Genomic DNA, 16,552 nt, shown 5'->3' on the forward strand with positions numbered 1-16,552 from the left:
ACCTTCAACGCTCGACAACGTGCGACGAAGTCGTTTGTTCTCGATGCTGCCAACTTTCTTGCGAATGGCCAGTTTTTTGGGGATTGCAAACGATCTAAATTACAGGAAGGCGTTGTTTTACTTCCCAAGCAGCGCACAAGGTAGGTGATTCAATAATTTCAGTTAAGTTTATCGCCAATATGTACCTCCATGTGTTTGGAGTGGTGTGCTGGCAGTTGTACGGCCTTGTCGAGCTCGCCATCAAATCACACTGCAAAATATTGACTTGCGTTTTGTCACTACGTTGAAAGGGACAAAGAAAATTTTGTTAAATCCGAAGGGCATTTAAATGGAAATTGTAGACAAACGAATTAGTTCTTATTTCACGACTTGAGATTGATTTGCGGGCGATTTGAGTGAAAAATTGCCACGCTGACAACGTCTGGCTACCGTAGATCACTCTATCGACGAATATACGATATTAGCTCGCGTTAATAGTTACTCTTGCGAACACAGTAAAGTGGCCATGGCTGCCATTGAATTGGGAGCAAACATCAGATGAGTTAGGACACAAAACTGCTGCTTGATATGCATTCTGATTGGTACATCATCTGTTTCAGTGTTTGTATTTTGATTTCTGTTTAACCACTCGTGCATGTGTACATGTATGCTATATATCTTACATATGTGGCAGGTTACGATTTTGGTGTTGATCACTCTTTTTCTTTTAGCTCATTGCAAAGAGATGTTTTTTTAAAAATGATATCAGTTAAAAATATAGGGCTATTGGTAATATGTAATTTAAGAGAATAATATATTATGTGTATTCTGATAAACCATATGCTTTCATTGGAATGCTGTTTATTTAATGAAACACAGTTCTAACTTTGAGTTTCTTGGATAACAATTTCACATCTGAGGCTTCCATAACTCCTTCATCAATAAAGCTGACTGATTTCTTTTAGTAAAATATTCCTAGTAGTCGTAAAGGCGAGGTTGATGCTTTTGTTGGTGGTTGACCCACTTCACATATGTTCATTGTGAAAAGGAGATTCTTCAGTGAAGTGATGTCAATCCACTGTACTTCACCAACTTAGCCTTTACAACAGCCATGTTCCTGATTATGCATGAGTATTATGCATGAGTATTATATCATCAGTCCATTATGAAAAATGTAATTTATTTTTCTTTATTTTGAATTGACTTGATTTATCCTTGGGCTATATATGTTCTCTGACCCAAATCCTGCACTGTAAGCATGAGACCACATATACTACTAGACTACTCAGTTTATGGTGCGTTACTTTCACAGAATGCAATATATCTGCGAAATCTTCTGAATTATGTTCAGATTGTCATAATCTTTGAAAAACTGTGTGTAGTTGATGTTAGGAAAGTACCGTCGTGAATTTGTTTAAGAACAGCTTATTTCAGTCTGTTCTACATTCTGCATGAGACAATTCTGGTAGTTTCTCGAACTTGTCTATACTGTATTAAACCGCTTTACACTGGAAAGGAGTGGAATGTTAACACTACAGAACCAGCTGTCCAGTGCTTATACAGTAGTCAGATAATTTAAAATGTGAAGTTTTATCTTCAGTTAGTGATCACACGAATTGTTCCATGGCCGAGTGGTTAGCATGCCAGCAGGGTGCAATAATTCAGGAGCCTTTGACCAATGCAGTGGCTCTGAATTCAAGTCTAGCTCATGCTGGCTTTCTCTCAGGTTGTACATGGGAAAGTATGTCAATAACCTGTGGATGGCCCTGGATTTTCCCCAGGCTGTTCCTGGTTTCCTCCACCATAATGCTGATGGCCATTGTATAAGTGAAATATTCTTGAGTACAACATAAAGCACTAATCAAATAAATAAATAAGGAAATAAATCACAGATAGTTCAATCACACCTCTGTGCATGCCCATGTGATGGAATCCTAAATACTTTCCCAGGCCCTGTATTTCATCATTTTTTAAACAGAACCTAATGGATTCTCATATGTTCCCTTTTTCGGAATCCATCAGAATCTAATCCGAATCTCCAAATGTTGTCTGAAGTCTCCGGTTGAGTGAAGGGTTGAATGCATATGTAAGTAAACAAATCTGCAAAGCCTAAAACTTCAAAAGATGTGCAACTCTTAGATGTACACCATGTATGTCCACTTAACCAAGGAGATAGTTATGGATTGCAAATCTGAGAACATTTGGTTGTTGTTTTGTGTTTTGTTTTGTGACATTTTTAAGGGATTTATGTGAATCATGATGTGAATCAGATTCCCAGATTCATGTTAAAAGTAAAACCCTGCTTCCACACAACCTTGTCCACTTTGGATGGTGAATATCTGCCTGTATATAGTTTCCTACATGGTTGAAAAACATACATACTTCCCATACAGATTTGTGTCATTTTTTTTCAAGGCAAAAGCTGGCTGTCTACCTGCACTGTGTTGCTTGTGCATGTCCTTCAGATCCCTGGTGAACCAGAGACATGTAATAAAGGAACATTTGCTGTGAAATTGCTCTTCCCCAAGGCCATCATCCACTAACACCCACACATAGAACAACAGAGAAACAGAGAACTTTGCCAATGTCTGTTTCATTTTGGTGGTAAGCCAACACCAATTTAAATTTTTGTGTTACGAGCAGAAGGAATTTTTTTTTAATTTGGGAGAAATGTGGAATGTCCCCAGTAATCTTCCCTTTTCAAGATATATGGACATATATCTTAGATTTTTAGTTTTATTTTTACCCCATTTTCGGAATTTTTATTGTTGTCTTGTTCGTAAAACACAAAATAAAATTGGCGTCGTCTAATTGTAGGCTTGTTCTGGTAGCTGATATTTTTTCAGGTATACTCCCAAACTAAAAGACTCTAGTGGCCATTACTGATTGTTTCAGACAAATTTATGGACACCACAACCCAATGGTTAGAATAATACATGACCTTCTTCCACATTAAAGTTCATGCCATTTAGTGCCTAATTTCCCAGAGACAGTAAACATGTAACTGCATTTCCCTACAACATCAGCTGGAATAAATTATCACCATTCCTTAAACCAGTCTGATATGAGTACAAGTATATATTGAATCTCTCGGCCTCTAACTTGCAGTCTCTCTCTACATGTGTTATTATGGTGGGTGTATTCTGAATCTCAATTTCTTACCTCTGCCAATGATTTCGCACTGAAGAAAAACACACACCACCAAAAACTCATTAAAATGAAAGGATATCTTGTCCCTGTTGTCATATTGTTAACGAGATAGAAAGACAGTCAGGAAATACACATGGGACAGCGATCACAGACAACCAGTTTATGGATACTGAGCTAACTTAATGAGAGACTTGCCGGCTACGACAAGCCCCTGTTGGGACTAGCAGTTGTCAAATCAGATTGTTAAGTGGAATAAATTAAATCCAACCTTTCCTGTGTGTGTATGTTATATGAAAAAGGATTAAGACCGAGTGCTACATGTACCATTAGGAACTATTTAACAGTGACACCATGTACAAGTACTTAGGCTAATGTTAATTTGTATACGGATATGAACATATCGTTGTGTGACAGCTAATTAAGAGATCCTGTTTGTTCTGTGTCTGTATCTGCTTTTAAGTTGAGTTAATTTTCTTTCGTACATGTACATAATGTGAAATAAAGCAACTGAATTCTTGTAATTTCGTTTTTCAGAGAAGACGTCTTTTTCAGTTTTAGTATTTTTGAACGTTAATATTCAAAAATAGTTGTTTAATATCTACCCTGTCTTCATAGGCATAGACAGTAATCAGGCTGGTATTAAAGCTTTAATACCTAAACGCTTCCAGGTCTCAGTTTAATTCAAAGCTGAACATGCGAATGGTGATGGGTTTCCTCCCACCATAATACTAGCAGCCGTCATAGATATGAAATATTCGTCGTCACATGACTGAAAAATTCTTAAGTACGGCCTTAAAACCCCAAGCATACATACATTTGAAATATTCTTGAATGTGGCGTAAAATACCAATCAAATGAAAAAATAAATTCAAAGCGTGAATTCTTATCAGTTCTGTAAATAGTAATCCTGGTGGATGATTTCTGGACAGATTCAGGAAGTGGTATGACACAGTCACAGAGAGCCAGGCTACATGTACACTTGTACATTGTTGTACTAACCACTGTGGTGGTATTAGCCAGGATGTGGCTTGTTATGACAATAATCAGGTGTCAATTTGTTCATTTACAGACCCTCTGTCCCTTTGTGTTTTATTGAGCATTCATTTGTCAAAATATTAACATGTTTAAAGCACAACAACAGGATTACATGTTCACAATACTTAATTACCATGCAGAGTTGTAAAAAAAGAACTGACACTACATTACAATAGAAGTCAGAAATGCATGTATAATTTCTTCAAGAAGCAGTTAGAAGTCACAGCACTTGCTTGAGAGAGGTATGAGAAGGGTACATGGAAATGTTTAATACAGACTAATAAATCAGAAATTATGATTCATAATACACAAACCCTGTCATCTTACTCTTCACATGTTTCCAAGCTTATTCTGAAGGCATTATTCTGTGTGGACCGATACAATTATACATTTTGTGAAGCCCTGAAATTGGCCAATCCAACCAATGTAGTTTTGCCTCCAAAATCAAATTAAAGATGTTCACTGAACATTGCTCTTTCAGATGCAAAAAGTAATTAAGGTAGTACAGTATATTAAATAGTTGTACATGTACTGTACATACTGCACATGTCACATAAACCTGTCACAGATAAACAAGTGAAGTTGTTTGCGTATACCTTTTTCTAGGAAACTTAGTAGTGATAATTGACAAATATGAATAATTAATGAATGAGTAAGTAAATATGTACATATATTCTAGCAAGTTTTATTTAGTGAGTAAGATTGGATGGTAGAAAACCATCCCTGGTCAAGCAGTTTTTGTTCACATTAAAACTGCCACCAGTGAGGTTGTATTTAACCCAGTTTAAAAAGCATATCTTTTTGTTTTTGTGATATGGCAGTTCAAAGCAAGCAAAATTGGGCACATGGAGACAGTTGAAAGCCCTATAATCAGTTTTGCCGTATGACCATATGACTGGGGGGTAAGAGAGACACAACCTAACATAGCGCATCCCATGGCCTCATAATCATTCCTGAAGTTGATTTTTAGAGTTACCAAGCACTTCAAAAAAGAATGTCTGTGACGATTAGGGCTGTTTCTCCACCTCTTCTGAAATAATTTAAATCAGATCCTGTTTTGTCTTTTCGTTTAAATCTTAATTTAAACAATAATCATTCATTCCAATCTGAAATTGAACAAGAGATTTGTGAGGTAGTGTACATATATCTGGTGGAGCAAGGTGATTTCCACACCTATAAATCTGATCACTGCTATATATAGATGTGAAGTGTTCTTGCAGGGTAATTAAGACATAGAGCAAATAAATAAATGAATTGGTCACACATTCCTGTAAATTAATTAAAGTTGGCATGAATTCTGATTCACACATACTGTAGCTCAGTATAGGAGTGCAGTAGGGTTAGATTCCAGTATGGTATCGGCATCTCCTCACCCAACATAAATATCCATAGATAATTTTGTATAATGCCTTTTTAATGGAATGACCAGCTGACGGTGCCTTGTTAATATAGCCTTAATGATGGTGCTGTTTGGATGTGCATAGAGGTGATAAAGTCAAATTCCAGAATTCTGTAGCTGATTCTCAGTTAACACATGTTACAAGGCCTGTTTGTAATTTTGACTTGAAAGGTCTTGTCTTTAACCATGAGATGTAAATAGCTCTCTTGATACATGTAGAATTGTTCTAGATGGCACTGTAAAAGGTAATCCAAACTTAAAGGAAACAACAAAATAAAAACCTAAAGAAGCGCCAATTATACTTCCAGCATATGGTTTTCAGTAAGTATTTTTTTTTGGCTGTCAATAAAGTAAATCTTGTATTATTGGAATATAACCATTGTATATGTTTTCCTCATGTTCAAAGATTTTTTTATACAGGTACATATACATTATTTCGTGATGTTAAAATACCACAAAATATATAGGTATATCATAAGCATAAAACACATGTACTTGTATATAAGCCGCTGTTTGACACGTACATGTATATGAAATATTCTTGAGTAAGGCATAAAACCCCAATCAAATAAATGAATAAATCAAATATAAGCACACAATACACTATACATTAAGCTATAACATCAGCACAACATAAATGTATGTGCACATTATCCAACAGAATACACACAAAATACATGCACGTTGTTGTTTTCATAATATTAAAGGAAAAGATAGACATTGCAGAAAATGAACGTCAAGATGTTCATTCCTTAACTCCATTTGGGCCATATTGTGATGAATGTTGTGGTGATGATGTTGTGGCGGTGAATGTTTTGAAAAAAAAAAAAAAAAAAATGCCTTATTTTCTGGAAATTGTAAATTTATAGTGTTTGTACCGGCAGGCATTATTAAATTCTGGTGTTACATGTAACTTACATGTAATGTACTGAGCACTCAGCAGCTCACCTGACGATGGAATGAGATGTTATTCCTGATTCGAATCACCCAGTTATTACAGCACAGTGTCATGGTCAGGACATACATGTATTCACAGCTTTCCAGCTCCCCTGGAAACGCGCATAATATGGCTGGTCTTCACATCAGAGATAATTGTAGGGTTGTAAGTCTGAATGTAGCAAACATTTTCTCACAGAAAGAGCAATATTGTGTCGTTAATCTTACTTCCTGCATGGAATGTTAAGACTGTAATTCTTGAACCTATTTGCATGTTTGCAATTTGTTTATTCATGTATATTCTGTGTAGTGATAAAGTTTTTCTTTCATGTGCAAAAAAGTTGAGGAATTAGGGTACATACATTCACAGTGTCCTCATTGGTTAATTATTATCAATTGCAGAACCATATTCTCTCTTTATATGATGGCTTGTGTTAAAGGTGCACCATGAGGTTTAAAACACTCAGTCAAGCTAATGAGAAGTCAGAAAATTTCAGTAGGTACATGTAGTTCATTTTTTTTTGTGAACGCGGACTTTTTGGGAGTATTTGCTGTCTGTTCCTTTAATGGGCAGCTGTACATTTTATACTGCCTCAGTTCAGACTATTTAATACTCAGCTGACCCGTCAGGTCACTTGATCAAATCTGTTGCCTTTTTTCTCATCTGTGTGAGACAAGGATCCTCTTTACAAAGCAGTTGAAACTCTGCATGGCGTAAACGAAAACCTATAATGAAGTGATATATCACCTTGGGAAATGCGCTTGACTCAGCATTAGGGTAGCTCTGTATAATGGGCCCCAAGAGAAGTGAGGTGTTGTGGTTTCCTAGTTTCCTCCATCCTGTGTACAGTTTGCTCCACTCTCAGTCCAGTTTCCTCCACCCTATATCTGTTTTTGTTGGCACCCTGTGTGTAGTTTCTTTCACTCTTTGCTTCGTTTCTTCTACCCTGTATTTTGTTTCTTCCACACTTAGGTTTCCTTCATCATCTATTTGGTTTCATCCACTTGCTATCTTGGTTCTCCACTTTCTATTCAGATTTCTCCACTATCTGCTCAGTTTTCTCTGCTCTCTGCTAAGTTTTCTCCACTCTGTGCTCAGTTTTCTGCACTATGTGCTCAGTTTTCTCCACTCTCTGCTCAGTTTTCTCCACCCTCTGTTCAGATTTCTCCACTCTCTGCTCAGTTTTCCATGCTAACTGATCGGTTTCCTCCACCTGTATATGAATACACAGTATAAATTCATAAGTGTATGTTGATGAATTCAGCATAAAATACCAATCATTCCAATATCCAATATACATTAACAAACGAAAGATACACTTGACTGTACACATGACACTATTAACTCATTCACACATTCATACACACATAATGTACATGTATCACAGGTGAATAGGTAGGAAACACTAGTACCTTAGCTGTTCTTCCTGCTCAAAGCTGCTACCCTAGGTCACACAGTGCTGTAACATTTTGTCTGTGCACATGACGTATTACCAAGCAGTTTTCTCATACTTTTAATTTCTTTGAAGCCTATACTGTACATTAGTTGTTGCTGACACAGCATTAGTGTATCTGCTTTATTGAATGTGTACTTTGTGAAACAAGGAAAGAACTGTATACAGGATGTGTACATTTACACTGTTTAATGCAATAGGAATGAAAAATAATTGTAAAGACACATGTACCTGTGCCATTCTGCCAGATTTGACCCATTTACTATATATCAGGAAGTTTAACTTTAATGACAGAAAATGTCTGCAATTTTATTATGCACAACAAGCCTGCTACATCCTTCACAGATAGCTCTGCTGTTTTGAACATTGAAAATTGTTATAGAAGACAGTCTTAGTTAGTTGAAAGGGAATTATGTGAAAGTAAAATACAGCCTTCTTGTACATATACATGTTTACCCGTACAAACTGATGTCAAATCAATTGCTGGTAGAGCCACTTCATTATTTTTGGAGACAATAGTCAATCAGTCATACATGGAGACACAGATAACACACCTGTGTGTTATATATACCTGCCTATTCAATGCCATTCACAAGGCTTTTCCGTCATATTCATTTTTGTCTCACTCTTGAAACAAAGTGAGGGATATTACTTTGAGTTTGGCTGTCCATCTCTCACACTTTGGTTTCCATGCAATAAATACGCAAAATATTGTCTGATTTTGATAAAATTTGAGTGCAGTTTCACGTAAACAGTGAAGCCTTGATCATGTCAAGTTTGGATCAAGATGGATCTCTGCCTATTAGGTTTTGTAAAGTGTCTAATGAATTCACCGATTCTCAGTGGGTGGAGGTTTCCGCGGAATAACTGTCTCAAATATTGTCTGATTTTGATAACATTTTGTAACCCCTGTCACTTTGACAGTGGAGCCTTGATCGTATCATGTTTAAAAACATGACAGATCTGAGCCTATTAGGTTTTGTATGTTTAACGAACTCCCTGATTCTCAGTGGTTTCCTTGCTATAAACTGTCCCAGTTGTTGGATTTTGATAAAATTTTGTCAGCAGTTTTGGTGTGTGGAAGGTTATATCAGGTTGAAAAAAGCAGGCTGGTCCGTGCGCAAGCTTTATGTATTTATAGTGCAGGATATAAATTATCTGAATTTGTTTCTTGTTCCTTTTATTCAGGGCTTTGGTGGCATTTCCAAGTTGAAGCGTCTTAAATTTGTCAGCTAGCACTTTGCTGTACAGGTAACTGAAACTAATTAGTAGCATGTACTGTATATGTATGTCCTAGCTCTGTGTGAACTGATACAGTGTCGTCATCATTGTTGCTACCTGGGCACATGTGTTTTTTCTTTCCTCATTAGTGCTACCTGTGATAGATGTGTGACACCTGTCGATGTTGGGAGGCTTTAAAGACGGAAACGTCAGCCACAGGTGACACTTTCATTTTAAGAATATCTCTCAAGTGAATGATGTCTTATTGTGAAGAAGCTAGCTTAGCTCTTCGGTGTGGGTGTCTGTGGTGGATTTGTGGCGAGAATGATCCGACCTGATTTTTTTTTCACCTGTCTAGTTTAGGACGTGGATGTATGCGTTCTTGTCTGGTATTTTAATCCATGACCTCCACCCAGTCTCTCAGCTGGTCTAGTCAACAGGGCATGTCTGTTCGCTTTGAATCTCAATATTTATCATTCCAGTGTTACATGTTATTTTCATACAGAATAGCAATCTTAGACCAATCTTAGGTTGCTACAGACACACTGTGGAGGAGAGTATAAGGCCATCAATAAAGATACAGCTACATGTATATGTAAAGATGTATGTTCATTGGGGGTAACCTAACAACCTCCCCCCCCACCCAGAAAAGCCACTTCTTTTACTGCAGGACTTTTGATGGATGTTTAAAATTTGTCTCTCAGTGTTAATTTATTTAAAATTCCTGTCCTTTTTTTTTGCCAGACTAAAAAGCAAAATTTCAACACCTGCTTCAGTATAACATTTTCACTAATGTGTCACCCAGTATTTCACAGAGTTGTTGTTGCCCACATCTTTACACATTTTAAAACATTTCATTGAAGAAGATTTTCAGAGATTTTCCAGAATCTTGGTAATCATGTCATTATATCAATGAAGAAAATGAAATTATGTTGATTTGTCCGACAACATTCTGCATCACACTGTTCATTTGTATATTTTATTTATTTATTTATTTATTTAATTGGTGTTTCACACCGTATTCAAGAATATTTCACTTATATACAATGGCAGCGAGCATTGTGGGGATGGGGAGGAGCCTGGGGGAAACCCACAACGATCCGTATGTTGTTGCCAGACCTTCCCACGTATGGCCGGGGAGGAAACCAGCATGAGCTGGACTTGAACTCTCAGCGACGGCATTGGTGGGAGGCTCTGTGGTCATTGCACCACGCTGGCGTGATACCCCCTTGGCTACAGAGGCCCCTATTGGTATATTATATACATCTGTGTCACATATTATCAGTAGCAAACTTCATATGGTATGAGTAATGGGCAGCATGATGACTCAGGAGCCTTTTGTCAGTGCGGTTGAAAATTAGTTCTTGATGATTGAACAAACTTTTAAAGTTTGGCACAGATGTGTGTGTGTGTCATTTTGGTGTTTTCCAATGAACTTGTCATTTCAATCTTCATTTTATTAATTCAAGGTTTCCAGCTTTTTTTCAAGGTTATGACTTTGTCCAAGTTGTGCAAAAGTGAATAACTACTACTGTTATTCAGTCATATTTTACGTTCAATATTTTTAGCCTTAGTCAGAATCCAATGCAGTTGTCTAAAGTATAACAGCAGCAGATTTAGTTCATATTTAATATGCTGTTACATAATTATTTTGAGGCTAAGTACAAGATTGAGGACTTGACTTAAAGTTAGACTCTGTTTTTAAGTCTTCAAACAGTTTTGAACATCAGGGCCATGTGTCACATGTCTGTCAGTGGAATCTCAATTCACTATTTTCTTTTGAGTGTTATATTTTTTTCACAGCAGGTTTTTTTTTTTCTTTTTGTCTTTTAAATTACCTTTTTGATTTTCCATGATTACCAGTTTCATCTTTGCTATTTTCTTGCATTCAGCATTTTTTTGGCATTGGAAATAAATGTTAATTATATACTGCTTAAAACTCAAAGTCTTATATATGGGCTCAGTAGTAATAATAATTAAGTTAAGAGACATCACCATGTTAATGTAAACGGTTTCACAAGCTTTTAACCCGCATGCCTGGATTGTGATGATGCCTCGACTTCATTATTTTTATTGTTAGAAAAGCTGTTGCTCCTAATAAAATAGTATGAAAAACAGAACAAAATGTTAATTATGTGAACATGGAGTGATTTGTTTGTTTAGTGGTGAGTATAACTGAAACAGAAATAGTGTAAATAGACTGAATACATTATAAACATGCACATCTGTACTGCTTTATATTGAGGATCAATCACATCTGTACTGCTTTATGGTGAGGATCATGCACATCTGTACTGCTTTATTTTGAGGATCATGCACATCTGTACTGCTTTATATTGAGGATCATGCACATCTGTACTGCTTTATATTGAGGACCATGCAGATCTGTACTGCTTTATAGTGAGGATCATGCACATCTGTACTGCCTTATGGTGAGGACCATGCACATCTGTACTGCTTCATAGTGAGGATCATGAGCCAAAATCAGCTGTCATCATATTGTCTCTCAGTTTTTCTCTTACAACTTTATTGAACAAGGAAGATTACTTGGTTGAGGGCCAGTGTTTCTGAGCCCATCTAGAGCTCCTACAAACTTACATGTACAAGTTCATTGTACACATTTACCTACATTGTACACATTGTGCACATTTACCTATACCTTGATGTACAAGAAAAGCGTGAGGCATACATGTACATGATCGGTATTCGTGCACCTGTGTATGATCTAGTTCAGCTATTTTATCTGTGTGGAACGGTACGCTACATGTAGTTTTGTGTGGAGCTTCAAGGATAAAGTTTCTTCTGGAGCATGTTTCTGTAGTCATAGTACATGGTATCTAGGAGACTTAATCTTTAAGAATCTGGACCCAGGATCAGAAAGCTGTCTTAACTTCAAAACAGTTTACTGCTCTAAACTTGTGACCTATCATAGAAATTTTATTTTAATACTTATATTGAGTTGTCCTCGACTTTCATGACAAACTTGAAAATTTGCGCGTAAGTTCAAAAATGTTATAAAGTCTTCTTAAGTCTAAGACAGCTTTGTGATCCTGGGACCAGAGCTCCAAATAATGTGACAGTAAACTTTACAAAGTTACTTCTAGAATGTCTAAACAGTATGAAGTACTAGTGTTGCATGACATTTGTCATTGTAGAAATTTCTATATGCTTTCTATATTAAGTGTAGGGGGCCTCCGTGGCTTAGTTGGTTAGTGCACTAGCACAGTGTAATGACCCAGGAGCCCGGTCGCTGTGAGTTCATGTCCAGCTCATGCTGGCTTTCTCTCGGGGCCGTACGTGGGAAGGTTTGCCAGCAACCTGCGGATGGTCGTGGGTTTCCAGCGGGCTGTGCTTGGTTTCCTCCCACTATAATACTGGCAGTGGTTGTATAAGTGAAATATTCTTGAGTACGGCATAAAACACCAATCAGATAAATAAATAAATAAATATATTAAGTGTAAGCTTGGATGATACAAAGCCTATATACATGTATGCTAATACTGTATCTCAATATATGTTTGTTCCGTGTTAATGGTGCTGTTTCTAATAGTGTGATGGAGTGGAGCAATACTTTTTGATGTCTTTTTCAACATGTATGTATGTTTAAATATTTCTTTATTTATTTATTTGGTTGGTGTTTTAAGAATAATTCACTTACACGACGGCAGCCAGCATTATGGTGGGAGGAAACCAGGTAGAGCGCAGGGAAAACACACAACTATCTGCAGGTTGTAAGTGTAAATATGGCACATGTCAAGTCGAGGTCAGTTTATCCATACATGCTCACTTTTTTTTTCACCAGAATGTCTTAATTGTCATTGCATCCCTTGATGATTTCATGGAGATCTTTAAATACCAGTCATTTACAATTATCTTTCCTAAATATATTGGGTCAGGTCACACATCCGAGATGCCCATCATGAAAAAAAATCAATAACTGTCCTTGCTAGACAACAGGTTCATTATTTTTTGGCATTACCGGCACTGACCAAGTGACTGTGAATGTAGTATCGATATTTCTATCAGAGCTGTCGCCTAGGGATTGCAGTTCTAGTCTCTGTGCACTGGGCTGTCAGACATCATTATTTACATCTGCCTGTATGGGTCTGCAGAGATCTGTATGCTTAATATTGGATACCCAATTAATTTTTTTTTTCTGTTGGCAAAAGATACAAACCATGTCTATATGTAATAAGGCACCTTTAGATAAAGAAATGAAATTGTTTTTAACGTTATACTGTAAAGTTTTTTTTATTAAGTTTTAGTCAGTCACCTGTTCTTTCTGTCAAAGGTTTAAGGTAAAAGATTCTATTACTCTCTGTAAGGTTGTGATAGGGATGTAGGGGTGGTTGAGGGGAAGGTGGTAAAAAGGAAATAAAACATAGTGCCATAGCTGATACATGTAGATGGACATCTGTTTTCTCGAGTTTTTTCTCTTGAGATTCACTCAAACATGTCTCGTGCGTACCACACATAGTAAATATTTGACTTCCACATGATATGATAACCTATGATAAGTCATGAATATTGTACGGTAACAAACTGAATGAACAGCTGTTCATACCAGTGAAAACTGGATTTTGGTGCCCCTTAATTCTTTTACTATCATTTGTAACAAGGAATATCTGAAAAAGAACTAGAAGGGGTTGCATGGTTTCAGAAGGCTACTCATCATAAACCTTGTTCCATAAAGTTTGGACTTAAATTTAATAAAGAGAGTCTGATAGTCTGAGGTCAGGAGAAGGTGGCATGTCAAGATCAAATATCATGGAGAACATTTCATTAAGTTACCTACTATATTTCTGTAACAGAAAAAACAGGCAGTTTTGCTTCTTTTGAGCTCAAACTAGAGACGCTGGCCTCAAGCCTATATGGGGCTTAAAATCGGCTTTGATCAGGCCCTGATGATGACCAGGAATCAGACATGCATATTTACAAGTCTTGTATGTATATTCCTGACATGTTTCTGCATCTAGCCTGACAGCAAAATTACTCTGGAGTATGGTGTTGTCCACCAAATAAATCAAATGAAATATATTTCTTGTTCCTTTGATCCCAGAAAACAATACATCAGAGAAAGACATACTATATATGGCAGGATAAAAATAACCAAACCATCCACTGTATTGAAAATCTGAAACCGTTTACATCATGTTTTCATCATATTTTCATAACAATTAAATGAAGTACATGTACAGTATCATGATCATTTGATATTTGGTACTCCTGTCCCCTAATGTAATTTGCAGCATAAGTTGCTTGCATCTAAGCAAATTAAGCTTACCTTCATTGCATTTTCTTCACCAGTTGGTTTGGTTGCCTAGCAACCCTCTGTTTCGATGATGTTTGCCATGTTAGCTTTAGTGCAATAATGTCCTTGGAAGAAAACACAGAATGTCAATCCTGTCACTGACATGTTTGTGACTCGCACTAATCAAGGTGAACAGGTAAGTTGTCTTACCAGTTATCCTTGATGTTTGTATTCTTGTCAGTATATTGTTACACGTTTACAAGAGCTGTATATGTACATACTGGCAATACTTGGGTGCCATTCTGTTGATACATGATGGGCAGAACTTTGTCCACCAACATTCTTCTTTGTGTTTTTTGGGGTAAAATTTTCCATGCCAATAATTACTTGTTTTTCTCATGTATGCTAGACAGTTTAAAATGTTAAATCTTATGGGGGCCTCCGTGGATCAGTTGGTTAGCGTTACACTACTGCCGTGTAATGACTCAGGAGCCTCTCACCAATGCGGTCGCTCTGAGTTCAAGTCCAGTTCATGCTGGCTTCCTCTCCAGCCGTACTTGGGAAGGTCTGTCAGCAACCTGCAGATGGTTGTGGGTTTCCCCCGGGCTCTGCCCGGTTTCCACCCACCATAATGCTGGTCGCCGTCGTATAAGTGAAATATTCTTGAGTATGGCGTAAAACACCAATCAAATAAATAAATAAATCTTATGTAACCTGGCTCTAGATGGCAGACTTGTTTTATAGATGTGTTAAGCGTTTAAAAATATCTGGTGAGAAAAGTTAGCAGACTCAGCAGAGACATCCTTGCTTAGAACTTTGGAAGGTGCTGCACCGTACATGCCAATTTTCCATCAGGCATGTTGTTCTTGGCTACTTGGACATGTAGTTATTGGACATTGCCACTCTGCTAACTTTAGTAACTTAGCCTGAAAGTCAAGAAGAATGTTACAGAAAAAATCATTTTTGAAACATGTTTTCTGTATCGTAATTATGCCTCTATTTTATGCATATTTTCTGTGAATGGTCAAAAAATCCAGTGTTCAAAAACAAATGTTATCCATGAGCACTGGGTTTAAGGTGATAGTCTCCTTCACCTTGTGGCCACACTATATAGCTGATGGCATTATTTAAGTCAGGAGGCTCATCTGGTGCCTGGGGATTTATTGTGGACACTTTAGTCTCTTTTATGGGTCAGTATATAAAACCAGGTGCCTTGATATCTTCATTCCAATCAGTATCAGCAGCTTGGTTTCCGACAGTGTAGCTGTAGAAGTTGTTAACCCTCGCCCTATCTTAACTGTTAGCTGTCAGCTCCATATACCCATTACATGGTTAGGTTTTTATAGTGAGGACCTCACAGAGAGCATACAGTGATCTGCTGTGGACAGCTTGTGAGTTTCTAAACATACATGTTCTAGAAACCAGAAATTCCTTCTTGAAACATAGAAGAACACACATTGTAAGCAAATTATTAATAAATTACTTGAAGTCGTTAAAAAATGCTCCGAAAATTTACTTCAAAGCAGATAGTTCCATTAATAACTTTACAGATATATTACCCGAGCTAGAATTATTAGTGATATGAACATGTACCTGGGAGATTCCTTGTGTCATACATAGCCATTCTGTTGTTTGATACATTCCGCAACTCTTTAATCTTTTTTCAACCATCATGTTTTAATTTAAATTCTAAAATAAATTAAAAGATGACAGTTACATACATTGTAGCTCATGGCTCTGTGCAGCTCTTAATGTTGTGATACTGCTGAGAAGGGTGGAAAAACAAAGTACTGTGTGACAGATGCTTAGTGCTCTGTGGACATTTTATGTTGGGGCCACACTGTACAGTGCAATAATTTATACCTTGAGACACTGAGTGGCAGACAAGTGGTCCAGTGTGGCAGCTTCTCAATAGTACTTCATAGTTTTGAGCCACACAGTTTAGGGCCACACTGTACAGTGCAATCATTTACGTGTACCATGAGGCACTGAGTGGCAGACAAGTGGTACAGTGTGGCAGCCTCTCAATAGTACTTCATGGTTTTGAGCCACACAGTTTAGGGCCACACTGTATAGTGCAATCATTTACGTGTACCATGAGACACTGAGTGGCAGACAAGTGGTCCA

The 16,552-nt window shown here is 37.1% G+C and overlaps 1 protein-coding gene across 2 annotated transcripts in view; it reads left to right on the forward strand.

The window, feature by feature from the left end:
• The first annotated feature begins 23 nt into the window (after positions 1 to 23).
• LOC135472344 (transient receptor potential cation channel subfamily M member 3-like) overlaps positions 24 to 16,552 on the forward strand; it is a 181,158-nt gene continuing 164,629 nt past the window's right edge. For both annotated transcript variants that reach the window (XM_064751807.1, XM_064751808.1), the window contains exon 1: positions 24 to 140. The gene's annotated coding sequence lies outside the window, so the exon portion shown is untranslated. The remainder of the gene's footprint in view (positions 141 to 16,552) is intronic.

This window comes from Liolophura sinensis, chromosome 8, assembly GCF_032854445.1.
Source record: "Liolophura sinensis isolate JHLJ2023 chromosome 8, CUHK_Ljap_v2, whole genome shotgun sequence".
NCBI classification, from domain to species: domain Eukaryota; kingdom Metazoa; phylum Mollusca; class Polyplacophora; order Chitonida; family Chitonidae; genus Liolophura; species Liolophura sinensis.